At 39.4% G+C, this 12,479-nt stretch overlaps 1 protein-coding gene across 7 annotated transcripts in view; it reads right to left on the bottom strand.

Annotated features, from left to right (window-relative positions):
* ARMC3 (armadillo repeat containing 3) overlaps positions 1–12,265 on the bottom strand; it is a 95,210-nt gene extending 82,945 nt beyond the window's left edge. For all 7 annotated transcript variants that reach the window (XM_039233018.1, XM_039233017.1, XM_039233016.1 and 4 more), the window contains exon 1: positions 12,241–12,265. The gene's annotated coding sequence lies outside the window, so the exon portion shown is untranslated. The remainder of the gene's footprint in view (positions 1–12,240) is intronic.
* Between the last annotated feature and the right edge of the window lie 214 nt (positions 12,266–12,479).

Consider the following 12,479-nt stretch of genomic DNA (forward strand, 5'->3'; position numbering starts at 1 on the left):
AGTTGCTCTCCCTCCTCACCAATCCGTGGTATTCTTTTTATTTGCTTTTCCACGGCTCTTAGCTTTTATCCTGGCCAGGAGCAGGCTGCCATAGTAGGGATTGTCGTTACTTTTAAAATTCTCTTATGTCCCTTCTACTGACTCTGACTCAATACATTCATCTATCTCTCAGCTTTGTCTTCTGCTATGATGCTTGATACTCCATCAACTTTTCTTTCTTACTCACAGACAGGATTCCTATAGCGCCCACACTGTTCAGTCTTTGAGGGTTTCTTGGTAGCCAACAAGCAAATGGTGGAAGATAGCAGCTTCACTGTTCAGCTACTCCCACTACTGAGCTATTCTTCACCTTCACTGGGGTCCCAGCCCATTCACTTCCTCAGTTTTTCACTTTACTTCTTATCCTGCTTATATGCTCTATTGTTTTAATAACACTCTTGCCACACCCTAAATAAACCTTTTTCATCCTCATGTCTTTTCATCAAATCAATTCTAGAATATGAACAAACACTAGAAATTTCTTTCTTTGCATTTGTGCCCAAGCATCCAAGCATACGTGGAGAGTGTTAAACTATAGGGGAAATTAGTATTGCAGTAAACTCAAGATCAATAATTTCACAAGAGCCTCAAACCTACCTATATCTGCATACATTCTTCTATTACTTTAGAGAATGTATTTCTCCTACCATCTAAGCCCAGTATCTAATGTGTGCTTTGGACTTTTATCCCATTCACTTTTAATTCTCTCATTCAATGAACACTCAAACCTAATAACGCCATTCACTCAGAACAGCACTCTAAACAAGATAATCAAGTGCCCTATTCTCATAGAACTTACACATTTCCAGTTACATCATACCATTAATCATCCCTTTTTTCTCGAGTAGTCAACTTCTTCCTAACAATTGGATTATTCCCATTACTTCTTCTGAGTCTACTTTGCAGAAAGCCAATTTGGATTTAATAAAATGCACCTGAGTTTAAGTCTGATGAGTTTGAGTAAATGTATATATACCTATAACTAACCACTCCAAACAATATGTGGAACTTTCCATTACCCCAAAATATTCTCTCCTGCCTCTCTGATGCTGATTCCCTTTCCCATATCTATTCTAGGCAACTACTGGTCTGCATCCTTTTACCATAGATTAACTTCAACTGTTTAAATATGAAATTATTACATATGTACCCCTTCTGTATGGTTTCTTTCACATGGCAGAGTGATTATGAGATTCATCTGCACTGTTCCACATTTCACTGGTTCATTCCTTTTTACTGATGAGTAGTATCTCACCGAATGAGTATAACAATTTGTTTATCCATTCAATTAGTGATGGACCTTTGGGTTATTTCAATTTGGGACCATTATGAATTAAAGCTGCAATGGGCTTTTTCATAGTAGTCTTCTTGTAGACATATGTTTTCATTTCTCTTGAGTAAATACCTAGAAGTAGAATTTCTGACTTGTCTGGTAGTGCAAGTTTAACTTTATAAAAATATAAATTTTTTCCCAAAGTTTTACTACCTTGGGTCCCCACCAGGAATATATCTGTATCCGGGGCGCCTGGGTGGCTTAGTCAGTTGAGCATCCGACTTTCGCTTGGGTCATGATCTCACGGTTCGTGGGTTCGAGCCCCGCGTCGGGCTCTGTGCTGACTGCCAGCTCAAAGCCTGGAGACTATTTCAGAATATGAATCACACTCTCTCTGACCCTCCCCTGCTCACGCTGTCTCTCTCTCTCTCTCCTAGAAATAAATAAAAACATTAAAAAAAAAAAAAGGAATATATCTGTATCCAACATAGTATATCTCTTCATGTATTACGGTCTTCCTTACTTTGTCTAGGCAAGGTTTTATAGTTTTCAGCATATAGGCACTGCATTTATTTTGTTAAACTTATCTCTGAATATTTCATTGTTTCTGATGCTGTGGCAAATGATATCTTTTTTCTTCATCTATTTTAAACAAGTGGTATTAGGTGAATAACATTTAGGACCATTTTCCCTCTTACAAATGAGCCTTTTCATTATGATGATATGGATCTCTTTCTCTCTGATATTATTATTTGCCCTGTTATATAATTCATCTAGTATTAATATAGGCACTCCAGCTTTCTTATAACTATTGTTTGCAGTATACTTTCTGTATTTTTACCTTTCACCTATCTATATCTTCATATTTAAAGAATTCTTATAAACAGCTTACAGTTTATTTATTTATTTATTTTATTTTTTAATTCGGTTTGACAATCTCACTTAAAAATTTTAATGTGATTGTAATTTTAATCTCACTTAAAAATACGTGTTGTGGTTGTGGTTGTCGCTTTGAGGGTTTTGTTTTGTTCTGTTTTGTTTTCGTTCACAACTATTTTCCTCTGAACTTCTCTATAATGGCACTTAGTACATTGCATTGTTTCTTTGGTTTATGGGCCTTCTTCAGTATGTTTACCATCATTTACTCGGTTGCTCAAGCCAAAAGCCTGGAACCATCTCCCACTTCCTCTCCCTCTCACACCCCCCATGCAATCCATCAGCAAATCCTGTCATTTCTGCCTTCAACATGGCTCCCTGCTCAGGCCACTCCTCGCCTTCTCCATAGTTACTGCCAGGGCCTGGCTGCATAGCTTATGCTCCTCAGTAATAGCCTCCAAATTGGTCTTCCTGTTTCCACTTTCACATTGTAGCTAAAATGATCTTAATGCTTTTTGTTTTAAAAATCAATGAGATGTCACTAATCTTCTACTTGTAACCTGTCCATGGATTCCCCTTTTTGCACATTAGGGAAAAAATCCAACTTCCTTAATAGAGTGGAAAAGGCCCCCCACGGTCACTACCATCCCACCACCTGTAATACCTGTCTCTTACTCCGTGCTTTCTAATCTCCAGTCACATCAACCCTGGCATTCCGCAAGCATACTAAGCAAGGCCTTAGTTGTTCTTCTCTGGCTAGCTTGCTCTCTCCCAGGTATTTGCATAGCATACTTCCTCATTCCATTGGTCTTTCTTAAATATGACCCCACTGGGAAAGCTTGCTCTGACCTGGATTCTATTTAAAGTAGCCATGTCACTCCCCCATCTTTATATCCTACTTTATTTTTCCCCATTGATCTTATTACTACCTCAATTATATTATTATTTGTTAGTTGACTCTTTCCCTCAACTAGAATATAAGCGGCCTTGAAGCCTGAACTTTGTTTTGTTTGCATGTATATGCCCAGGGGGTAGAAGGATACTTGCATATGGCATTCACTCAATATTGTCTAATAAATGAACTTCTTCAGGCAAAGGACTGTGTAATTTCTCTATCTCCATTACTTAGAATAAACCTGAGATGTGGAAATACTCAATAAATGTTTATTAAAAAAATGCATGAAAGTGCCTCTGGAAACTTCTGTTTTATGCTTAGGGTCTTAAAGGGCTTTAACTGTGTACTGTCTCTTGGTGTCAGCAAAGAAGATTCTAAAACCTGAGGTTCATGGAGCCATCGATGGGCTTCAGGGATCAATCTTTCCACTAAAATTGTATGTAAAACTTTTGGTGTGCATTTTTGCGGGGAGAGGGTCCACAGTGACCATCTCATAGGGCTCCCTGACCAAACCCCCCCACCAACACCCTTGAGAATCACAGCCTAAAATGGTCTTTACTGCCCACAACAGTTCCTTAGCATTCTGCTGGCTGTCTTCTCTATCCACCCCCACTCAGGACGAAGTTCCCTTCCACTTTAGAACTTGCACTTTAGAGTCCTCTGCTATTTCAATATTTTTAAAGCTCATTTTATAAGCCTGTGAATAAATATGCCGTGTTAAAGCATACTGATGTCACGATCTCCACACAATGACTGCCATTGTCAAAGGAGTACATGAAAATATGCTTAAACCAAACCTATTGTAAATATTTGTAACCTTTCCTCGATGGTGGAGAAAACACTTCAGAATTTTGACCTGTCTTCCGATCATCATTAAGACAAAGGTAAAATGGAGTACAAGAAGCTTAAAGGGAAGATTCAGACTGTGAGAGTTACAATCGGAAGAGCTGTTAAAGGAGGAGAAAGACCAATATTTGGCAGAGAGTGGAGAAAACTTGGCATGGTGTCTATGTCTCCTACAGAGCCTACAGCATTAGAGTAATTTTTTATTAAAAAAGGTGCTGAGAATAAAATGATAGCTCTAACAGAATGCCACACAACTAAATAAATAATCCTGTGCTGTAATTACATATCCCATCTGCTTTCCTGTGAGGAACTCACAGCCACTTACCAACAAGCTGGTTGTGAAATTATAATTTCACGCTGTACACAAAATAAATGATGAACCAAAGTGATTTACAGAAAGGGTGAGATAAAGGGGAAGCATTTTGGCTAAACTTTGAATTTTAAGTTCAGTCAATTAGAGTGGCCATAGACTTACAGAGATACTTTTATATCTCTGTTAAGGACACAAGATCTTCCAGCACAATTTGCCCAGCATGGCAGTCACAAGCCACACGCGGCCTTTGAGCACCTGAAGTGTAACGTGTCTGAGAAGCTGAATGATTTGTTTGATTTTTAGTTGTTAAGTTCAAGTACTATAACGTTCGTCATTATTAATTTAAGTTCAAATAACCACATGGGACTCGTGACTACTACATTAGCACTGGCCTAAAAGAATACAAAGTTATAAAGTTGGACGCCGTGGAAATAGATAAATCATGATAGTTTCGTGATTTTCCTGGTACCATGAAGGGCCGATAAAAGGCCTTTTTGGTGTCTATTGGAACGTATTCACTACATCATTGGGCTCAGATTGGGGGGGAGGGGGCAGTTACACAGGAGAAGAGAGACCGATAAACGGAAGTAGACTGTGTCACTCTAGCATGACTTTTAGTGGAGAACATGTAGGCATCAGTTAAAATCCACTAAAAAGTATAAAGGGTAAAATGAATACAGCTAAAATGGCCTCTAGGTAAGCAAGATTTTTCTCTTAACGTGGTTTGTATGTTTATTAACTTATACTAACTCTTATTAAATCATGACTTTTTAAAATCTGTGATGAAGGAGAAACGTAGGAAAATTAATTCCCATGAAGCTTCCTTTCTGAAACAAGCCCAGGCAGCTTTGGCAGTCAGTGACAAAGTGTTAAGGGCTGCATTCTAAGGCTGATGAGAGCGTCTGGAAAAAACAAGTCACTGGAGACATCCTACTCTTCCAAGGAACTGGGTTTGGTCACCCAGGTGAGGGAGCAGATCCTGCTATGTGTCACCTGATGCTCTGACTCAATGCTCACCGAGCTTAGCTCCCCATTTTCACCTGACTACGGAGAAAATGTGCTGAGCCATTGACATAAATGTTCAGTTAACTTGATATTTATTGAGATTCCAGAACCAGGTCATAGTTCCTTTTGAGTTTAGATACTGTGGATTTATCCACTGAAACTCAGTTGGCTCTGAAATATTAAGGAAATCCAAGTTCTATGCTCATAAAGTCAAAAACCTCACCAAGAAGCATGAGGGCCACAGGCCACCAGGGACTTTAGCGGCCAGCTGGTCTTCCACAGCTGACATTTGTCTCCTTTGACAATTCGTAAAACTTCTAAAGTTTCGTAGAATGATAAACAGTACCCTCCATTACGTCATTAAGAATAACAACTTTTACCAAGTTCTTATTTAGTACTAAACACTGTTGTACGCATCTCATATTTACCTGACCTTGCCTCCCCACTATGAGTAGATATGAAGTGGATATCATGACTTTCTCAATGGAGTATACAGAGGTTGGAAACTTTGCCCTCAATCATAAACGGTGGATGACGGAGGATTCCATCACTGGCAATATGACTCCAGAGCCTATATTCTTAGTCACTAAATATCTTGCCTTTTATTAAATATTGCCTACTAACGTTGCTTCTATCAGTAATTGTCTTATGACATCATTCCATGGAAGGTTTTCCTTCTGTTAAAGCATCACAAACAACCTTTCAGCCAGACATGGAAATGTTGGGGGACAGGGAAGTAGATGATAGTTGCATTGGTTGTTCAATTGCTATATCTTCCCCACAGCTAAGCATCTTCTTAGCTAGTAGTCGACTTCATGAGAAGGACTGGAGGTCAACCAACCATACATGCATATATTAAATGTATGTTTTGATGATTAGAAGATTAAGAAAAGAAAAGGGAGTTTTTTGTTTTAACCATCTAACTGAACATTCTTCTTTCTGTCCATTTTAACGAGTGTGCAAAAGACTAATAACACAAATCGTTGGAAATAAGAAGCTGGTTGTTATTAGCTGACACAGGAAAGTTAATTTTCATAAGCAGTTATATATCCATCTTTTAAAGTTGGATTTCTTTTATAACCTGTACAATAACCCTTTCACAGACTTTGAAGAGGTATATCTTGATACAAATCAAAGTCAGACAGTTTAAACTGTGGTATACTGTTCTGAAGTATTTGAATTCACAAGATAGAATGTGATTACATACTTTAACACTAATCTATCAGCTTTATTAACATGCAGTTAGAGTCAGGAAAAGATGGAGGAGTAAGAGGAAAGGCAATAGTCGGGGCGCCTGGGTGGCTTAGTCAGTTAAGTGTCCGACTTTCGCTTAGGTCATGATCTCGCAGTTCATGGGTTTGAGCCCCGCGTGGGGCTCTGTGCTGACTGCCAGCTCAGAGCCTGGAGCCTGTTTCAGTCTGTGACTCCCTCTCTCTCTGACCCTCCCCTGCTCACGCTGTCTCTCTCTCTCTCTCTCCTAGAAATAAATAAAACATTAAAAAAAAAAAAAAAAGAAAGGCAATAGTCAAGGACCATTAGTAATTGTTATATACGCCCTCTTTCTTGTTTGTTTGGTCTCACTCTCCTTTTTTAAAAAGCATAAAAACCATATGGTGTTATACTAGCTTAAGGTATACAATGTAATGATTCAACAATTCTATACATTTCTCAGTACTCATCAAGTAAGTACATGATTTATTTATTTATTTATTTATTTATTTATTTTTTACAAATAGTTTATTGTCAAATTAGTTTCCACATAACACTCAGTGCTCATCCCTACAAGTGTCCTCCTCCATGCCCACCCCCCCTCCCCCCCACATCCATCAGTCCTCAGTTTTTGTCAGCATTCAAGAGTCTCTCATGGTTTGCCTCTCTCCCTTTCCCCCACCATTTCCGCCCTTCTTCTCCCCCTTGTTCCTCCGTTAAGTTCCTCCTAATCCTCCTATACGTGCAAACATATGATATTTGTCCTTCTCTGCCTGACTTATTTCGCTCAGCATAATACCCTCAAGGTCCATCCATGGTGCTGCACATGGCCAGATTTCATTCTTTCTCATTGCCATGTAGTATTCCATGGTATAGATAAACCACATCTTCTTGATCCATTCATCTGAAGATGGACACTTAGGCTCTTTCCATGTTTTAGCTATTGTGGAGAGTGCTGCTATGAACATTGGGGTACATGTGCTCCTATGCCTCAGCATTTCTGTATCCCTTGGGAAAATTCCTAGCAGTGCTGTTGCTGGGTCATAGGGGAGTTCTACTGTTAGTTTCCTGAGGAACCTCCACACTGTTTTCCAGAGGGGCTGTACCAGTTTACATTCCCACCAGCAGTGTAGGAGGGTGCCCGTTTCTCCACATCCTCGCCAGCATCTAGAGTCCTCTGATTTGCTCATTTTACCCACTCTGACTGGCGTGAGGTGGTATCTCAGTGTGGTTTTGATTTGTATTTCCCTGATGAGGAGGGATGCTGAGCATCATTTCATGTGTCTGTTGGTCATCTGGATGTCCTCTCTGGAGAAGTGTCTGTTCATATCTTCTGCCCATTTCTTCACTGGGTTGTTTGTTTTTCAGGCGTGGAGTTTGGTGAGTTCCTTATAGATTCTGGATATTAACCCTTTATCTGATATGTCATTTGCAACTATCTTTTCCCATTCCGTTGGTTGCCTATTAATTTTCTGGGTTGTTTCCTTGGCTGTGCAGAAGCTTTTAATCTTGATGAGGTCCCAATCATTTATTTTTGCTCTTGATTCCGTTGCTTTTGGGGATGTGCCAAGTAAGAAGTTGCTGCGGTGGAGGTCAAGGAGGTTGTTTCCTGCTTTCTCCTCTAGGGTGTTGATAGTTTCCTGTCTCACGTTCAGGTCCTTTATCCATTTGGAGTTTATTTTTGTGCATGGTGTGAGAAAATGATCTAGTTTCATTCTTCTGCATGTTGCTGTCCAGTTCTCCCAACACCATCTGTTAAAAAGGCTGTCTTTTTTCCATTGGATATTCTTTCCTGCTTTGTCAAAGATCAGTTGGCTGTATACTTTTGGGTCCACTTCTGAGTTCTCAATTCTGTTCCATTGGTCCGTGTGTCTGTTTTTATGCCAATACCATACTGTCTTGATGATGACAGCTTTGTAGTAGAGGCTAAAGTCTGGGATGGTGATACCTCCCGTTTTGGTTTTATTTTTCAGTATTACTTTGGCTATTCGGGGTCTTTTGTGGTTCCATACAAATTTTTGGATAGTTTGTTCTAGTTTTGAGAAGTATGCTGGTGCAATTTTGATTGGAATTGCATTGAATGTGTAGAGTGCTTTAGGTAGTAATGACATCTTAACTATATTTATTCTTCCTATCCATGAAGTACATGCTTTTTTTAAATGTTTATTTTTGAGAGAGAGAGAAAGAGTGGAGGAGGGGCAGAGAGAGAGGGAGACACAGAATCAGAAGCAGGCTCCAGGCTCTGAGCTGTCAGCACAGACCCTGATGCGGGGCTCGAACTCATGAACTGTGAGATCATGACCTAAGGCAAAGTCAGACACTTAACCAACTGGACCACCCTGGTGCCCCACTATAAGTACACTCTTTCCCCACCTATCTCCCCTCTGGCAACCACTAGTTTGTTCCCTGTATTTAAAGTCTGGTTGTTGTTGTTGCTTATGTCTTGTTTTATTTGTTCATTTGGTTTTCCTCTTAAATTTCACATTTAACTGAAATCATAGGGTATTTCTTTTTCTCTGACTTACTTCATATAGCATTATACCCTCTACCCCCATCCATATTGTTGCAAACAGCAAGATCACATTATCTTTATGTCTGAGTAATATTTCATTGTATATATTGGTATATCTCATTGATATATATGTATATATTTCATTGGTATATATGTATATATACCACATCTTCTCTAACTATTCATGTATGGATGGATACTTGCAGTCTCTATCAAAATACCAACATTTGTCACAGAGCTAGAACGAATAATACTAAAATTTGTATGGAACCACAAAATATCCCAAATAGCCAAAGCAGTCTTGAGAAAGTAGAACAAAGCTGGAGGAATTACAATCCCAAATTTCAAGATGTACTACAAAGCTGTAGTCATCAAAACAGTGTGATACTAACACAGAAATAAGACACAGAGATTAACGGAACACAACAGAGTGCCCAGAAATAAACCCATGCATATATGGTCACGCAAACCATGAAACTGGACCCCTTTAATACACCATACACAAAAATAATCCCAAAATGGATGAAAGATCTACACATACTTTGGCTGTTCCTAAAGCTATTGTGAACTAAGGAAACAAGAGCTAGTTTTCTGTTAATGCTAGGTTTAAATGTTTATTTATTTTTGAGAGAGAGAGAGAGAGAGAGAGAGAGAGAGACAGCAGGAGCAGGAGAAGAGGAGAGAGAGAAGGAGATAAAGAATGTGAAGCAGGCTCCAGGCTCTGAGCTGTCTGCACAGAGCCTGACGCGGGGCTTGAACCCACAAATCGCAAGATCATGATCTGAGCGCAAGTCAGACACTTAACCAACTGAGTCACCCAGGCATCCCTGTTAATGCTAGGTTTAAAAGTGTTTCTCAAATCCTTGATTGTACCCCCAAACACTGGCATACAGAGGACAATGCCAACAAAACATTACAAAATTATAGAGAGTGTATTAGACAAATATATCTATTGTTTAATAGTCCCTTAATTCCTATTTTAATCAGAAAAAGTTTGTCATCAAGTCCTGTGTTCATTAGTCCACTTTCCAGTATAATAAGATGTCACTAATGCTATTGACTGGGGAAAACAGCTGTCTCAGTCAGTGGAGCACGTGACTCCTGATCTCAGGGTTGTGAGTTCAAGTCCCATGCCAGGTGTAGAGATTACTTAAAAATAAAATCTTTTTTTTAATGCTATTTTACAGCAAAAAGGGATAATGCAAACTTGAGATGCAATGAAAAAAATAAAAGAATTTGGGATGTCTTAGAAGTATATCCATAGAGGGGCGCCTGGGTGTCTCAGTTGGTTAAGTGTCTGACTTCAGCTCAGGTCATGATCTTATGGTTCATGGGTTCAAGCCCCACGTCAGGCTCTGTGCTGACAGCCAGCTCAGAGCCTGGAGCCTGCTTCAGATTCTGTGTCTCCCTCTCTCTCTGACCCTCCCCTTCTCACGATCTCTCTCTCTCTCTCTCTCAGAAATAAGTTTTAAAAGAACATTAAAAAAAAGAAGTATGTCCGTTGAGAGCAACCAGAATGATGAAAATGTGTCATGAACCACAATGACCATCTATCTCTGCAAAATTTTCCTAGACCTGAGCAGGCAGGTGCTTATGCTTCTTCTTCTTAAGTTTATTTATTTATGTTGAGAGAGAGAGAGTATGCACGCAAGCAGTGGAGAGGAAAAGGGAGATGGAGAATCCCAAGCAAGCTCCACACTGTCAGAGTAAAGCCAGACGCAGGGCTGGATCTCAGGAACCGTGAGACCATGACCTGAGCCGAAATCAAGAGTCAGTTAACTGACTGAGCCATCCAGGCGCCCCCAGACAGGTACTTCTGAAATCTTTGTTCCCAGCCATATTGAAGGATCATAATTAAGAAGTTACGTAGGAATGTGTGTGTGTCTGTGTGTCTGTGTGTGTCTGTATGTGTCTGTGTATCAGAGCCTCAAGGAGTCCCACAATAATAGGTCTTACTTACTAGCGTGAACTATGTGCCAGGCACCAAGAACTTGATGAGCTCTAGTTCATTTGAATTCATACACCAACCAAAATGAGCTGGGCATTACAATTCACAATGAAGAAACTCCAAATAAGAATGGAAATAACATGGCCATATTTAGCAACTGTGCCAAATAACCCAGGTGATGAGAGGCAGAGCTGGGACGCGGCTCACATCTGTAACCACAAAGCGCCAGTGCTGTTGGGAAGATCTTGCCCCGCTTCCTTCAAACTATAAAATCCTGTGAGTCTATTGACAGACGATAAACACTTCTCTTCATTCACATTTTATTTGAAGAAAATTACACCAAATGTCTGTTTCAAAATTAGTTTCTTTTTTTTCTTAAAAGCTTTTTATTTAGTCATTTATATTTATTTTAGTGTTTATTTATTTTTGAGGGTCAGAGAGAGAGAGAGACAGAATCCAAAGCAGGCTCCAGGCTCTAGGCTGTCAGCACAGAGCCCAAAGTGGGGCTTTAACCCACAAACTGTGAAATCATGACCTGAGCTGAAGTCAGACGCTCAGCCAACTAAGCCACCCCAGGCGCCCCTAAGACTTTATTTTCGAGTAATCTCTATACCCAACGTGGGGCTCGAATTCACAACCCCGAGATCCAGAGTCACACACTCAACTGACTGAGCTAGGCAGGTGCCCCTCAAAATAAGTTTCTAAACTGAAAATGGTCCAAGTTCATTTTTTATTTTTAACACAATCTTTTGGCAATTCATAAACCTTAAAGAAATAAGATAAAAACTCTTTTAAAAGAGAGGGCTTTTGTGTTTTAGGCAGTGTATTACTCAAACATTTGGAACAGGAAAAGATGATGAACTTAGACTTTTATCTCTATAGAACTGGAAAATATGAACCTTCTGATGTCCACATCTTCAGACAACCTTCTATACGTGTCTAACAGCTATAGCATAAACTCCTAGTTATTTTTGAAAAAGTCACTTGGGATGATTAACATTAACAAGAGACCAGCAAATATCAATTTAAAATATTTAAAAGAACAAACCAAAACTATTTGGTCATTAACTAGGCTTCTAAACATGCCATCCACATACTGGAAAAGCTAATAATTACTCTCTAATTGTGCTAATTATGTAATGACAACGTTGTAAATGTTTGTTTATATAATGTTAGATTTCTCTAACTAATCTTATCATTAGTCAGACTTTGGACTTCTGCCACTGTGTACTCATGTATATATTGGAACGTGCCAGACTGTTGGAGCATTTTACGTTTAAAACTGGTTGGTCACGTGCTACTAGTCTTCAAATCTGCAACTTACCACATCCTTAGGGGGGGGTTCTGCTTCCTTCTTTATCTTTTTTCCCATCCTGGAAAAAGATGCAGTAATTAGTCAAAGTGTCATTTGTACATTTTATATGCACAAATCTCTGTTACCTATGCCCTCAGAAGGCGATTTATTTCCCCGTTTAAATTTTACCTAAAAAGGAGACGACGCAATACAGGTAGAAATGATTGTACAAATACGTTACCTGCATTCCTGTGTTAAACTCCACAGTT

The sequence above is a fragment of the Hyaena hyaena genome, unplaced genomic scaffold (genome assembly GCF_003009895.1).
Source record: "Hyaena hyaena isolate Hyena2069 unplaced genomic scaffold, ASM300989v1 scaffold_72, whole genome shotgun sequence".
Classification (NCBI taxonomy): Eukaryota; Metazoa; Chordata; class Mammalia; order Carnivora; family Hyaenidae; genus Hyaena; species Hyaena hyaena.